The 16,814-nt window shown below is 42.6% G+C and overlaps 1 protein-coding gene and 1 long non-coding RNA gene across 4 annotated transcripts in view; one reads left to right on the forward strand and one right to left on the reverse strand.

Annotated features, from left to right (window-relative positions):
* The window catches only part of NPAS3 (neuronal PAS domain protein 3), a 533,731-nt gene extending 517,065 nt beyond the window's left edge, over positions 1-16,666 (reverse strand). Inside the window, exons 1-2 of one of the 3 annotated variants that reach the window (XM_035328180.1) lie at positions 16,273-16,666; positions 15,570-15,842 (exon numbers count right to left, since the gene is read on the reverse strand). The gene's annotated coding sequence lies outside the window, so the exon portion shown is untranslated. Of the gene's footprint in view, positions 1-11,632; positions 12,205-15,569; positions 16,252-16,272 lie in introns of those variants that run through there. The other 2 variants (XM_035328178.1, XM_035328181.1) reach the window with 2 other exon arrangements.
* Positions 12,429-15,067, forward strand: LOC118168078. The gene is made up of 2 exons (XR_004751346.1): positions 12,429-12,901; positions 14,690-15,067. It is a non-coding gene; the product is annotated as an uncharacterized LOC118168078 (long non-coding RNA).
* Positions 16,667-16,814: the final 148 nt, after the last annotated feature.

Genomic DNA, 16,814 nt, shown 5'->3' on the forward strand with positions numbered 1-16,814 from the left:
AAGGAAAGAGAGAAGGAAAGAGAGAAGGAAAGAGAGAAGGAAAGAGAAAGCATTCTTAACTAATATAATAACTTCAGTTATTAACAATCCCTTAGAAAATAGATAAATTAATTATAATTAGCTGCCACTTGTATAGTTTTGCACATAGCATTTATATGAAGGAACTGGAAAAAAAAAAATAAAAAAAATAAAAAAAGGCAAAATCAACACATACATTTTCTTAAAGAGCTTGCATAAAACAAAGTCAGGCACTCAGTTACTCTTTCATTCCATATGATACACAGCTGCGTCAATCCCATCAGGAAACAGGCAACAGGAAATTCTTAACATTCTGAAGAGAAATCTAAAGATGTGTCTCATCACCCGTCCTCCTAAAAGTGCTTTTCAATTGTCTAAAAGACATCTACACTAGTTATAAAATTAATTACTTTACTGAGCTTTTTAGCAGCTACAGGCCTCATTAAGTAGCTAACAAGGAGTCACAAACATATATTTTTGTAAGTTGCCTTCACTTTTTCATTTCCTCCATCCCAAAATATAAATCAATATGGAGAGCTTGACACCTATGGACAAAATCAAAGCCAAGTACCTCAGCTATTGGAAACTATTCCTTCATAATGTGCTGCTCCTATGTTATTTGTGTTTCTAACTATAGCTCTTGCATATATAATTCCATTATACTTTTAGAAATCACCGTTTTGAAAAATGCTTTTGAACCATTAATATATTTTCCTGGTTAAAATTCTTTGAGATGTTCTTAACAAGAGTCTTAGATAATGAATTTGGGCAAACTCTGGAACAGTCTTTACAGTATTATCATTCTCATTAATTTTCAGAACTACCCACTGTGTTGAGATGATTGTCATGGGCCTAAGACTTCAATTTGGCTAAATATTTTTGCATATATTTCAACATATAAGTAACTAACAGATGTTTAAAATGTTAAGTTCACATTCTAGAAATAGTTAAATGTTTACTGTAATATCATAATTTGTTTTTGCACTCATTTTTATTTTGCTGCTTCTATCTTTAAATACTCCTTTAGTGTCCTGGTTGGCTGTAGACAAAACGCTTTAAATGACTTCACAAGGAAATAAAACATACTCGATTTAGTAAATACAGCTGTGCTTTTAAAGAAAAAAAAAAAAAAGAAAAAAAAAAAACTTAACAGTACCACAAATGAAAAACAAAGAAATGAAAAGAAAACACTTAATGCTAGAAATGTTAGTTTTACCTAAGGTCCAGACATCATGTAAACCATTTTAAATTGTTTGCATAATAAAAGCTTTCAAATTCATATTTTGTATTCACTTTAGAAACCTAATATGTTCTGCTGTCTTACATCATTACCAGAAGGCTGTATTAGATGAAAAAAATATATACTTTAAAAATGTTAATACATAGCATATACAGTATCTTACTTTAGTCCAGATTATTCTTTTTTCTCTGCTTTTTTTTTTGTTATCTTTGAAGACTGCTTCTGTTTCCATTGTTTCATCCTTAACCATTCACATATCAGAGCAATAAGTATTTCATTACTGGTTTATCTGTCCAGAGGCTTGAGAAGCAGTAACAATTAACCCTCCCTTCACAGTGATTGATACAGGCTTTGCTTTCAATTTGTTCCACTACACAGATCATGAAATTCTGAATGCGATCATCCTTATTGACCTACACTTTCAAACACACGGCTACAATGAGATGAAAGTAATTATTAAAAGGAACACAGGACTACCCAATGCTGAAACAAAGTCTTGAAAAATCTTTTGGATGACCTTCTCATAAAACTGGTATTATTTGATGTGAAATAAAATGATGGATTTGCTTCATAATCTGGAAATATTAAATTTAAATCTCATCAAGGTACGATATCATTATATCATGTTAGCTCAGCTCTAATGTCGTATCAGTTCATATCTGACCTGATAAACACTGACTTCAACGGGAGTGATCATGGTAGGATAAGGCCCTATATATTTTAAAAGTTCCTTCATCAGCTTTATTTTACAACAGCACTGTTTGAAATACAGTGTTAAAAATGACAAGGCTGTAATTACTCTTCTACGATAGTCTGTTTCAAAAAGGCATGGTTTCTTTTTGAGATCCTGGACTTCTTGAAGCACCTAATGTAAATAAGTACAAAGGAAAATCAGACTGCTAAGGAAAAATGAAAAACTCAAGTCAGATTTCCATCATTGACTGAGATGAACCAAACCCTATATGCCACTGCTGGAGACTTACTGCAGTGGAAAACAAGTGTTTTTCATAAACTCCTGAAAAATAACCCCACCAAAATATTAATTTCTTGTAATTGATATGGTTTTGAAAAATGTAGAAGGGTTGGTGAGTGAATGGTAATGACAGAACTGTTTAAAATATGGGTTGCAGTCAAAGAAAATCAGGGCAGAAAACTGTGCAGAAGGATGTTCTTACAGGCCCGAGGCTCTAATCACAAAACAGAGTGATGGAGATGAACCAATACTGCATGGATTAGCAATGAATTATTTTGAACTATAATCATGTGCCAGCACAAAGGGGAGGTAAAAACTAGCCATTACTCACAAGCTGATCTGCAGATAAGAAGAAGAAAATAAAAAAAAAAAAAGTAAAAAGGGGAAAAAATTTATATGCTAAACCGAGTCAGGAGAATAATGAAAATCTAAAATGTTGTTACACTTCAAGTAACATTCTATTTAATGTCTTTCGTGTACTGTATAATATTGAGTATTTACACAATACAATCTGTAAGATGCTGGGGCTAAAGCAGGGTTAAATCAGACAACTCTTCTGTAAATTAGTACTGGATAATATGTGTTGAAAAATATCCTAATAGAAGAGCTAGTTTTAAAATAACATACATTGGTACTAATTTCTCCCACTCTAAAATTGCAGGAAATACATATATATGTTCATAGAGAGAGATAGGTAAAGATATATGCAAATGTGTATATGCACATGCACACTTATGTATACATATGCATATATAATGAGGGATTTAATTTCCATTAGTCCATTTGAAAGCAAAGCATCACCATCTTAAGATTCAATGTTAGTTTTCCCACTCAGGGAAAAAAAAATAAAAATGTTAGAACTAATTTTGTGAGAAAAGAAAAATCAAAACTGCTACCCACAAAGATTCCTGAGATTCTTATGAACAGACTGTTTAAATGAAGAGCACTTTAATCAGTAGAGGAATCCTCACATTTCTAATGTCTTGCTGTGCATTCTGCAGGTTATAGTAGCAGCTGGTAGAGGTCATATATCTTTTGTGAGCATCCCAAAAAGGCTCACTGCCAGACTGTTAAATTATGAATAAGCAATGAACAAAAGAATGCAGATACGGTGGTGACAAGATAATCCAAGCAAATTTATCTATGACAAATTTCACAGGATTAACAAATTACATTTACACAGAACAATAAAAATGTGCAAAAAAAAATGATGAGCCTACTTTTCCCTCACAGCATTAGAAGAAAAAAAATCGCCATTCCAATGCGTGTATTTACATTTAACTTTATCTAAAGTAAGACATTTATAGCATGCTGAAGACAATCAACTAGCATTATTTCCTTTCAGGCAAATACACATACTGTGTCTATCTAACATACAACATATGCCTACACTTTACAGTATATGTGAATACAAGTCAGTGGAATATCTTTAAAGTTTTCCTCACAAGTAGTAACAAGCAAAACAAATATACAGTAATTCTAATTTTGCTTTTCAGGCAAATATTCTAATATTCTCTATCAGAGAGAAGACACTTTTCCCTAGTCAATTTGTACTTTTTTCCTATTTGAACCAAACAAATATTGTAATACATGGTAATTACTACAATAAAAAATAAGTAATGAACAGGATTTAAATACTTCTTTGCAATAGTATTGCAAAACCAATAAGCAGAAAAAAAAAAAAAAAAAAAAAAAAAAATCATCACTCCAAAATGTTTCCTACATGATGAAAGAATCTAAATAATGAATGTTCCTAAAGATGCCCATTCAGTATGTCAAATCATTCTGGGGAGAAGAAGAGGGAATCTGCAGTGTTTGGTACATCCTGCAGACTGCTACTCCAATCTTGATAAGTAATACAAAATAAATAAATAAATAAATAAATAAATAAATAAATAAATAAATAAATAAATACAAAAAGAAAGAAAGAAAAACTGCTCTCAGAAAGCACAGAATAACAGTTTCCAAATCACATTTCCGTATAAAGGCATTTTTCTTTCTGTTAACAAAGGAATAAAAGGAAAGATTCAAAATCTGAGTGTAAGTAGACTGACTAATAAAAGGAATAGCATATATATGTCTGAAAGATCTGGAATCTGCTGTATCTTCTCTATCACTGTTCTCATGTGAAGTCTGTATTTTCTGTCACCTCCATTTATTTCTTGTTGTTTGTTAACCTAAAACAGTTGTTTAGTAAAAATAGATCTTGAATAAAAATGGGCCTTCTCAAATCATATATATCATTTACGTATCAAATATATGTTCCTGTTATAGAGCACTCCCTACAAACAGGAAACCTCACTATTAAAGAGAACATCCAATTAATTAAGATACTTTAGTAAACTACTTGGATCATTCAAACACTGCTACTTGAGTACCATTTATCTAGCTCATTCAGCCATTGAAAAAAATTACTGTAGTTTTGATTTTCCCCAAGAAATACAAGTTTTGTTGTACATCTGAGTAGCAGCTCAGAAAGAATGAATAAATAAAGCAGCCCAATGCCTTTGTATCTCTTTTAATGTTCATCTTCTATTTGTTACCTACCAAGAGAAAACGGTTTGGTTTTTTGTTGTTGTTGTTGTTGTTGTTGTTGTTTGGTTTTTTTTTTACAACGTAATTTTTTTCAGAACCTCCCATCCATACTATTACTAATTTATGCAAAGGGAAAGCAAACATGCCAATCCTACAGCTGACTATACTCAGACAAATAAAATCAGCTACTTTTTTTTGCAGCTGTGAAGGTTGAAGGATAAGTACCCCTGGCAGCTATTCTCTTTTTTAAAGACTTTTTCCCCCTTTTTAATCCTGCTGCCAGCACCGTACAGATTCAGTCACTCAGTTCTTTCTGTTGACCTCAACCTTGACCTGTGAAGACTGCCCACTTACATTTTTTTTTCCCACAAAGTAACATATTCTGCCTCCCATCATCTCTGGGAAAAGACAGCTTTCTAACAAGCATTCTTCTCAAATTTGGTATGTCACACTTTAGCTAAATGAATTACAGCCTTGGAAGGACAATTCTGAGCCACCTAAGTCGTATAAACCTAGGCTGTGAGTAAACCAACCATAAACGTGAATATGCAAGACTTTCAGACACGAAACATCAGCAAAAGAAAAACAGATGACGCCCCCCTCCCTCAGACAAAATAGAAATCTATCAGTTCTGTGCCTAAATTCAAGCAAAACTATACCCTTTAGGATTTAATCCAAACTGAGTGTTCAAAGACTATTCATTACTCAATAAAATTCAGTTTAAAACAATGTGTTGTGTAATGAAGCTTGTTCTAAATGCCTTTTAGAGACAAAATTCCCAGGCAAGTATTTGAAAGGGGGCTTATAGGATTTAGGTGCCTATATTTCACTGAAATGCAGTATGCGTTAGATGCCTAAATCCAATAGTCTCTTCAGAAAATCCAAGCTCCAGGGACATAATTGTAGATTACACACATACATATTATTCAGACCACATCCCCTAAGTTCACTATATACATATGTAAACCTAAGATGCCTGCAGGTAATGGAACAGTACTTTTCCACTTAAATTATTTAATGTAAGTGTTGAACTTCTATTATATATCAAGCTAACAGCTAATTTTAAGTTGCAATCAAGCCATTCTCTGAAAGCACTTTATTTCAGTGGAGGTTTCGCCTGTAAAAGAAATGTAAATTCCTCTAACGAAGGCAGTGTAATCTTTGAATACGCAGTCAAAATGGGGGCTGGAATTTTATTGCTAGTACTAACATTGACATCTTCTGCCACTTCTGCTAGTTTTCAAAAATGTTTTGTAACTATCTCATCAGTAAAACGTGTAACAACATTGACAGCCTTTTCTAAGCACACTAAGCTATATTAAAAAAAAAAAAAATCAACAAAAACAACAGCAAAAACAACATAGCTACAGAAATACTTAGCATTAATACTAAATTCTTCTTCAGCTGCTGTAATGACATCGGTGAGAAGTTCCCCGGAACAGACAAATGGCAAGAAATGGCCTAAGAGTGAAAGTCCAGAACACAAAACACACAAACTGCTAGAAAAATCGCTTGTAACAAATCTTCAAAAGTCCGCTTTTGGTAATCCATTTCAAATCCTTGCTTACATATCACTTGTTCTATAATGTGACTGACTCTTGCCTGCACGCAAGATACATAACTCTCAGTATCGGGCTGCAGCAGACTGAGATCAGAATCTCCTTGAGGGCTGTTCCATCTTTACTTGAGAATCTCAGGACTTTCATGTTTTATAATAATACACAGATGCTAAGTCCAATCCTCCTCCCTCTAAAGTATGCTAAAGCTTATCCTTGTTGTCTCACTGAGAATAAATTCATATACATTGAATTATATAGTAAAATACTTTTATCCTTACTTGTGATTTCCTGGAGTATACTTTAATTATAGGGATAATTTCATTTGGGACTTTTTAAAGATTAAGGTACAACTTGAACTCAATATTATCCCAAAGACGGAGTCCAGTTCTCCCAAGTTACAGACACAAATACCACCCTTACCGTACCTTCTTTGTCCCGTGTAGTAGTCTACTATAGAATACAAAATTAATTAATATTTTTACTACTCAGAATCCTGTTCAAATCAATGGCACAACGCTCCTATTCATTGACTACGACTTTGCGTATTCCAAAACTACTGCTCGAGCTAGTCACAGAACAATGCTCTAGTCATATAAGACATGGAGGCAACCATTTTATTCTTACTATGGTACATCTTATGCAGTAAAACGCAATGTTATTACAAATTATCCTTGCTATGCAAAGTCCTATTAAACAAAAAGTCACACACCTCATTCGCACTAATGGGACTTTGTATACTAAAAATTACACACAGTAGGCTTGTAAATATTACACAGAAAGAAATTGAAAAAAATGCAATTATTATAAAATAAAATTTCAAAACATTTCCTCTTATGGCCATAAATCTTTGGCAGCCTCTTTCAAAAACAAAAGCAAAAAGGCAAACATTAAGCATAAACAAACAAAACAAAACAAAACAAATGATTGGGGGGAAATGAAAAGTCATGGCTATGTACCTTGAAATTAAAATATAAAAACAGATTTCCAGGCTGACACCCCACAGAACAAGTTCACTTAATTCATTTTAAAATAACGTGACTAATGCTGAAATCTCATCTCACATGAGGTGCTTTTACTCCTGCAGGAGTTTCCACTGACAATAATATAAAATGAATCCGATAGACTGACTGAACGTAAGGTTCACTCACATGAAATGAGATTTGAGGAAATGTCTCATAACATTAAACTTAACAACAACAACAACAAATTGATGCTAAATTAAAATTCTGCCACTATTGTGAAAGGTCTTCATCTTATTGACCTCAATAAAAGCAGAATCAATCCCAATTTTTTTATGAAATGATAAGAGTTAATTTTTATGTTCAGTATCAGCTATTTGAAATTCTTATCTTAGAATACATTTTTTATGAAAAAAATATTTATTTAAACTATTTGTACTTTTTAGTAAGAATGCTGACGAACCTAATGCCTCAAATGTCAATTTTTCAACAACTGTTTTACATCACTCTCACAGTAAAATTCCCATCTGGGCTTGCAACTTGTGTGCCAAGTTTCAAAAAAACGTGATTTGAAACTGCCAATATGTTAGAGTCTGAAATTCCAGTGAGACATTAATAAAAGGAGACGGATGTTGACAATATATCCTGATGTTCTCTATAAAATACCTACAGTTCTGGGTGCTGGGATAATCTGTTATTGTAACTCTCTAATTATTTAAAATGTATTAATAATATAGGATTACAATACAGTATCCCTATAATGGTATAAAACAAGCTAACTAGATAAAACTTGTAAGAAAAAAAAAAAAAAAAAAAAAAAAAAAAACAGTTGTGCTGTAAAGAATGCAGAAACAGTGCTGCAGACAAAACCTTGTTATTCGGAATCCCATTAGTTACTGAAAATATGTAATATAACTTTTGTTGATCAATACTCTCATGTAAGCTCTAAATAATGTATGATTCCAGTGGAGAAAAATGCAGCAAATCAAATATGGTGGGAGAATGTTTCAAATTATGAAGAGTAGTATGACTGCTAATCCATAAATCAGAAATAGGAAAGATTGTTGTAATGTGGGAGGGCTCTATTTAATAAAGGTCATTATAACTCCTGGCTCTAGAGCTATAAGATCTAATATCCTCTCTGGTAGCTCTATGATATGCCCATGCATTACTGTTCTTGTTGACAGTCTGTTGCCTTGGAAATATTTCATTATTTCAGTTTTTCCATTTGTAGACCCTTGGCCTTGTGATATGAAGGCCACCCTATTTCATATTTTCGATTATCATTTAAGCAATCTTCTGGAGCTATTTATATAAAAGCAAGTGTTAGACAATGCATATCATCATTTATCACTGCTATGTTTAAGCTCATGCTCTAGAAAGAAATGCCAAAATAAAGGTGTTTATTTTTCTCTTTCACTTTAAACCAATAGCACTCTGATATTATGATATGCTTTACAAATCAATGCTGGCATATCATATGCATGACACTTCTGTCTATTTAATTTTCTTGGTTATATATCCACACAACTAAAAAACCCTAAACTCCTACTGTAACTGTAAAATTTGCTAACACTCATAGTTTAAAATAAAATCAAATTATGTGTGCAACTTCTCAAGCATCCTTTCAAAAATCTAAACAGGTGGAAAAGTTTCAAAACAATTCAAGTGCTTGCTTGCATCAAAGACTACCACCTTTTATATTTGTTTTCTAATTATTAACCTCTTGCTGGAAAACAATAACACCATCTACCTAAATATTGCTGAAAAGAAGACTAAACAAAGACCGTACGCAAAGTTCACTCACGGGATTCTTCATCTTGAGAACTAGTTTATTGAAGTAGCAACTAAGAAAAGAGCCTGAAAAACCCCTTAAGTAACTTATATGTCCCTGCGTCTCAAGTGGCTTGACACGTACAGTTGAAAGGATGTGTACAAAACAGCTAAAATAAACAGTTACACGTAAGACTGTGGGAGCACATTGCAGAATTTTAAAGAAAAAGAACACGAGGGCCTGCTTACTGAAGCATTGCTGTATCTTTTCAGAAACTTTTTAAGAGAACACGTAGATTGACTTTATTTCTGATACAAAAGATGTCATCAACTCACACGTGCGATATTTACGCCTAAACTGTTCAGAGAGCATTGTAAAGAACGGTAAGAAAGTGAACCCTAATGGCAAAAGGCAACTGCTTGGACACTAGGCCAAGTTTGGGGCTATTAGTGTTCTAGGAATTTAGACTACTTTTTTCCCCTGAAATGATTACTCCTCCCACTCCCTACAGGGAAAAACTACTCCGATCCAACCTTTAAAATGACAGCATCAGAGCTGAACAAGAAGATGCTATTAAAGGGCATTAAATTAAATACAGTATATCCTCCTACAACTTCAATCAGAATTTCAGACCAAGTGTTATTTAGTTCAGCTCTCAAGTGGAGCAGAATAACAAATCGCGCACTTTGATTTACCTTCGCCGAATGCCAAATGGAGACAGGTGATAAAGAAAGCACTCATGCACAGGCTATGAAGTTTCCCCTAGAAATTAATTCTATCTTCAAGATTCCTATCTCAGAGAAATTCCCAAAATGGCACACAAATATGCTTCTGCTGGAGAGATTACTGAAGCTATTCTGGCAAATACACTTAGTACTAATATAGTGCTTTTCTCAGAAAGAAGACAGCAGAATTGTGTGTTGGGGGGGGACGAGACTTACTGATACAAATTGTTTTCCCAACAAAGAACTCTACAGCAGAAAAGCCTGCTGCTATAAGTGTTATTAGCACAGTAGAAATGCCCCTGCAGCCCCTGAAACAGGGAGCTTTAAAAAAATATTTATAGTTGAAGATGAGAATCTCTAAGTTACTGACTGCTGAGAATGCACTGTTTTCCCATTACATGTATCTCCAGATTTGGCTACATATCAATATAGCCTTGTCAAAGTGCAACAGTTAATACTAATGCAGCCTACACTAACACTTCAGTAGTGAATATGAGATGTATGTATTCCTGTTACGGGGCAGGCCGCTTCGTTGGGAAAAATAACATAGATATCTAGACAAAATCTGCGGGGTTTGGAAGCTATCCTGGAAGCGCTGATCATGCTGAATATATATATATATATATATATATATATATTAAAGAAGTTTGAAATTAAGATTAAAAAGAACCCAGTCCCCTATACTTTACTTTTGGTTAAATATTTTTCAGGCTTACTTGTGCTGTGAAGTGTAAACCGAGCAACACACAATCCAGCTACTTTTAAAAGCTGTCTAAATGTTAATTTTCATTTTTACGACAAGCCAGGAACCTTCCTCACCCCTTACCCTCCAGTTCCTTTCTAGCGCCGAAGGGGGAGAAGAAAGAAGGGATAAAAAAAAAAAAAATAAGAAATAAAAAGCCCACCCGAACCCCTCTCTCCTTGTGGGCACGCATCTCCTGGCGGTGCAGCACCGGAGCTGCGAGGACTTTTGTAAGAACCACAAAGTAACATCACATGAACTTGTACTCCCGTTTCCTACCACGCACTTCTAGAAAGATTCACTTTACTACAACAAATCCGCTACGGGCAATTCGTGTCAGCGGCGCCGCAGATTAATAGCGCGCGGTCTCCCCCCAAACAAATGTGCCCGGGGGCGGCCGGGGGGGGGCGAGGGGGGGGCGGCCGGAGCTCATGGGGGGTGGGGGGGCAGCGCACCCTGCTCGCGGCCCCCGCCCCCCCGCCGGGCCCCGCACGCCGCCCCCCGCCCGCCCGCGCACCGGCTCCGCTCTGCCCGCCCCGGGGGGCGCCAGCATCCGCCCGGCGGCGGTGGCGGAGGGTAAAGGGGGAGTCTGAGGGGGGGGGGGCAGCTGGCGGCGAGCACCCCCCCCAAGCTCCGGCCTAGCCGCACTTGAACCGCACCGGCGGGGCCGCCCGGAGAGCCGGGCCTGGCGCGGCGCCCCACCGCCCCCCCGCCGCCGCCGAGAGGGGGGGGGGAGCCCCGGGGGGGGCCTCACGGCTCCGCGCACACACACAGACAGGCATACAGACACACACACACACGCACTCCCGCCCGCCCGCTCGCCGTGCGGCTGCCGGAGCGGGATTGCTCGCGCGGCTCGCCCTGTGTCCGTGTGTCTGTCTGTGTGCGTGTGCGTCCGTGTGTCGGCGCGTGTGCGCGGCGGCCGGTGGTACGCACCGGGGGGAACTCCCGGTGCCCGGCGGGGCGAGCGGCGGGGGCCGGCGGCAGGTCCCCCCACCCCGGCATGGCAGCCAGCCCGGCCCCGGCCCCGGCGGCGGCGGCACGGCGCGGCCCGGCGCTGCTGCGGCTGCTGCTGCTGCTGCAGGTTCAATAAAGAGAAAGTGTTACCGTTCTCGCCTGGAAGGATCCTGCTGAAAGCTTGGCTTGGTGGGCGCCATCTTCCTGCTTTTTTTTTTTTTTTTTTTTTTTTCCTCCTCTCTCTCCCTTACTTTTCCCCCTCCTGATGTTGGTGTGTGTTGTGTGTCTAGCAGCAGCAGCGGCGGCAGCGATGGCCCCGGTTAGCCAGACAGGCTAAGGAAAAGTACTGAGGCCAAAGCATCGCGGGCTCCCGCTCCTCCGCGCGGTCCTGGTGCAGGTTGCTCGCTCGCTCGCTCGCTCGCTAGCGCTGCTGCAGCCGCTGCCGCCGTCCATAAGCCGAGGAGCGGAGGGAGCCGGGGCCCCGCCGGCCCCAGAGACATGCCCAGCGCAGGCAGCGACGGCCGCCGGCGGCGGCGGCGGGGAGAGCGAGCCGCGGCGCAGCCCCGGCGGGCAGCCCGGCCGCTGGCATCGCCCGGCAGGTGCGGCACACACACACACACACACACACACACACACGCACACACGCACACCCAGACACTCGCACACCCGCACGCCGCCGCTCGCACCCCGCGGCCGCAGCCAGGCTCCGCGGGGCGCCGGGGCACGGGCCGAGCGGGGCGGGGGCTGGGGTGGGAAGGAGGGGAGTCAGGGCTCTCCGGGCTTGACCGCCGGGAAAGTATTTCTGGGCATTTTCCAGCTTGCTTCCCCGGCTCCGCTCTCACTCTGCGTGCAGCGGACGCAGGCTCCGGTGCCGGCGCAACAACGCCACTCAGTTGCAGTTTCGCACACTTTCCTCCGCCGGAGTCTGGGCTCCGGCGGGGAAGCGGGGCCAAGGCGGGCGGGAGAGCGGGGGGACGGGGGGTGCTCCCCGCACAGCTCCGCGGGCGCGGAGACCCCCCAGGCTCACCCCGAGCGCGGTCGGGGCATCCCCGTGGGCTCCCGAGGGCCCGGGCGGTGGCGGTGCCCACACCGACGGGGGGGGGGGGGGGGGGGGGGGGGGTGCCCCCGTGCCGGGCGGCAGCGGCACCGGGCAGCCCCCTGCCAGCCCCCAAGTCCCCTCTGCGGCCGGGGTGGCCCATGGCGGGGCCGGGGGTGTGCCAGGGGGCGCCGAGCCCCTCAGCAGGGGAAGGGGGCAGGATTTGCTGCCGTTTCACCGGACGTTATGAAACTAAGCCCAAAAGAAAGGAGCGGGGAAAAGAAACCGCTATCTCTTGTCTCCTCCAGGACGTCGGGAAAAGCCGGGCGCGAGGAGCTTTTGGAGGAGAAAGCGCTCCTCCGCGGAGAGCTCCCATCTCCAAGGTAACTTCGCGGCTCGTTCCGCCGCCGCCTTGGAAGGACAGCCTGCCGGGCCTCATCCTGCTCCCGGGGAAACCCGCCCGGGGGACGGGTCAGCCCGGCCCGTCGGGAGCATTTCTCCGCGACAAACCTTTCCGCCACAGTGCCGGGGGGATGGGAGAGAATAAAGGAGAGGGGGGGCTGAAGGGGAGGAGGGGACGGGAGCGCCCTTCCGAGCGGGGCAGAAGTTGCCGGAGCACCTGGAAGTTGGGTGCGCGCCGGAGGCCGGGGGGGCTCCTCCCGCAGGAGGCGGCTTGGCCCCCCTGACCCTGCTCCCGGCGCTGCGCGGAGTCCCCCGGGAGGGAATGAGGGAGGGGGGCGCAGAGGGAAGCCCCCCTCCGCCTCCCGCCCCGTGTCCGCGCAGCCTCCGCCGCGCAGGTGCGCAGCCGCTGGGGGAAGCGGCGCGGGCGCAGCTGCGGCCGGGGCTCGCTTCGGGGGTGCGGGCGGAGGGCTGGCGAGAGGGGCGACCTGCAAAGTATCACATGCCGTTTCTGTCCGGCACGGGTCTCCTCGCCTCCAAAAAGAAGAAGAAGACGGAAAAAAAAAAAAAAAAAAAAAAAAAAAAAAAAAAAGTTAACAGGTGTCACCTCGCCTTTTTGCAACTGCTCAAGAAGGTGGCTGCGGCCGCTGTATTTTAAGTATTTACAAAAAGCTCGAATTAAAAATCGTTCAAAGGAAAGAGCGCTGGCTGCCGATAAGATACAGTTAATACTTGGAAGAAGTGCAAAAATGTTTCCCCTTGTTAGGTTAGTTTGCAAGACGTCCAGGCTGCTCTGGGTTCTTACTAGTCCGAGCGCTTGAGTATCTGCTAAGCAATATTTGGATTAGAGGTGTTGGGAGTTTGGGGAGAAGTGGTGCCTAACTTTTGCCTGATTACAGGCTGACATAATCAAACTATTAAACGCGAGGTACTGAAAATTCGCATGCTGCCTTGACTACATACTTCTGTTTAACTTAAAGTCTCCAGAGGTCTCTTTCATTTGTCTAAAAGCCAATCTGACATTTCTGACCCTTGACTTCCCCACTTCACAGACTAAACTATTGTGATTGCTGCCTGTACTTCCTCGTTAAAGTGTCCGTCAGTTTCCATTGTAATTTAAATATTTTATAAGTGACAAAAATTATACCGAAACCGTGAAAAGAAATCAACTTTAATCCATTCTTTATATTTCTCACAGTCAAGTTGGTTTAGATATGAAAGACTGGTGTGCTTGCTTGAGCAAAACGAGACTCGTGCTTAGTTTCTAATGGTCGCCAGCTGAGAAAGTGCTTGGGCATCATCAGGGATTATTTCAGGAGTATCAGCTTCCTTTTTTTTTTTTTTTTTTCATTTAATAAAACCTACAAAAGTTACCAACAAACGTTTTCTATCATGGGAATCAGATGGAAAATAGAGCTGGTGTTTTCCAAAACTATAGGAAGCAACTCAAAGTTGCTGAACAGCAAAATTATCTGAATTTGGCCCCTCAACCAATTGTTTGACATATCATGTTAAAACTTTCTATGATTTTGCTTTTACATTATAGAGATGTTTTAGTTCGGATACTTGTGATTATATCGCATTTTCCTCATGGTTTAATTTAATGCTATGTGGGAAAGCGAGATAGTTGGGACAGTGCCATTTTTATTGCATTTAGAGAAATGTAATTGTTTTGTTCCGATTTCAGCCTACATTTATTTATCTGTTGTCTGTCAGCTACTTAGCTACTTTTTTACTTTTTTTTTTTTCTTTTTTTTTTTTTTTTTTTTTAGCACTCGACTTCGGTGCTAAGCTTATCATAAAGAAACCTACCAGAGCCAAACTTCAGGTTTTGCCTCGCAGAAGCACAAAGAAATGTCAGGTCATTAATTAAGCTTCGTGTTAGTATCAGCACATATCGATGGATTGTTAGGGGAATGGGGAAGGTCTTTAAACTTCGTTATGACTTACTGCTATACTGCTAACTTTCTGCGCTTTGCTTCCTAAAGGCGCTCTATGTGAATTTCCTGCATTTGCATTAGAATGCATTTAGGATGAAAAAATAACAGTGCTGACTATATTTAGGGTTTCGTGCTATATTTCCCTGTAGTAACAGGTGACATGATAATACTATTAAACTACAATGTGGAATTGCAAGTGTGCAACCCCAAGTGAAAATTGTTCTCTTTCTTGGCTGAAAGCAAATTATCAATCAGCATACCTTGATCAATTATCCCCCTGGCTGCCACACACTGGGATTTGCACAAGGCATTGACATTGAGAAATTCCTCTTTAGAAAGGATGAGCGGACGGGATCCCAAACTTTAAAGCAGCCAAGCTAAGCTGCCGGGGTCTCACTTTTTTTTTTTTTTTTTTTTTTTTTCCCGCTATTGTTGCTTTCCAGCTCATCCAAGACAAAACTAGGAGATTGTGTTTACTTCTCAGTGCATTTTAAAAGATGCTGTATTAAAAAAAAAGGGGGGGGGGGGGGAGAAAAAACCCCCCCCCCCAAAAAAGCTCCCCCCCAACAATCACAGAGCAAGGAGAGATTTTTAAAATATATATATAAAGGGGGGGGTGGGGGGGGGGAACAAAGAAACACAAAAGCACAAAGAAAAAGCAAGTGAGGGAGCTTCGGAAAGAGCCGCACACCCCTCTCCCCTCGGTGCTCACCGTTGTTGGTAGGAGGTGATGCCCTGGACGTTTTGCGGGTTGCCGTTGGCCGCGGCGCCGGCTCGCCCCATGCCCGGCGCCGCCGGCACCCCCCCGGCCGCCCCGCCGGCCGCCGCCGTCACCTGCACGCTGAAATCCGGGAAGATCCTGATCATCCCCGCGGCTCAGCACCCGGAGACTGTCGGCGAAGAGGTGCAGCAGCGGCGACTCTCCCTCCGGCGGCTGCAGCAGCAGAGCCAGGCACGCTGCAATCCCATTAGTGAGTGGCGGCCACTGTGAGTGAGGAAGGGCGCTTTGATGTGAGCTGCCGGGCTGAGATCGAGAGGAGTTTGGGGGGGCTTGGGGGGGGGGGGGGGGTTTTACCCCATTTGCGCGCCCCCCCCCCGCCCGGGGTTGGGGGGGGGGGGAATATCGGAGCTACAAAAAAAAAAAAAAAAAAAAAAAAAAAAAAAGAAAAAGGTATGTCTAATACCACTAAAGCTGTAGGTATAAGAGAAAAATCCAAGCTGAGGAGGGACGGGGAGGAGAGAGGGGGGCGCAATTACTTTAGCGGTGCAGTGAAAATGATGAGCAGCAAATGTTGCCTTTTTTTCCCTCCTCCTTCCCGTCCCTCCACCCCCCCCGCGCCCCCGCGGCCCCGACCGCGCTTGCGAGTCTTAGAGGATTTCTCTGTCTCAATGAAGTAATAATAAAGGCGGCTGACCACAGTCTGGGCTAGCGCCAACTGCGCGGGGGGGGGAGGGGGAGGAATATCCCTGCTCCCAGAGTCCTGAGGAGAGGAGGAAGAGCGGAGGATTGTTGCAGCACAAGTTCTTGCTCTTGGTAACTTGCTTTTGCTGGCCCCCCCCCCCCCCCAGGCCCCCTTTTCTTCCTTTCTTTCTTTCCTTTCTATGAAGGGACGGTTTTCAGCAGCGAGGAAACGCGCCGCTTTTGTGCAATGGCAGAGTTTGTGCCCTATTATAGGGAGCTGACTCTCCTCCCCTCCTAGTGTGCAGCAATGTTATTGCTAGTCAAAGTTGTAAGGTGTGCGCTGTGCGTGCCCGCGCCGAGCCCTGCTGCCGCTCCGACACAGCAATTACACCGCCGGGGGCTGCGCAAAACCCCGCGGCAGATCCGCCTCCCCCCCCCCCCTCCGGACCCCCCCCTCACGCCCCGTGCTCGCAGCGCCGAGCCCGCCGGCTCGTCCCCAGCCGCCCCCGCTCCTTTGTGCCGCCGGGGGCTGCCCGCAGCCTCCCCCCCCCCCCC

Source organism: Oxyura jamaicensis, chromosome 5, assembly GCF_011077185.1.
Source record: "Oxyura jamaicensis isolate SHBP4307 breed ruddy duck chromosome 5, BPBGC_Ojam_1.0, whole genome shotgun sequence".
Classification (NCBI taxonomy): domain Eukaryota; kingdom Metazoa; phylum Chordata; class Aves; order Anseriformes; family Anatidae; genus Oxyura; species Oxyura jamaicensis.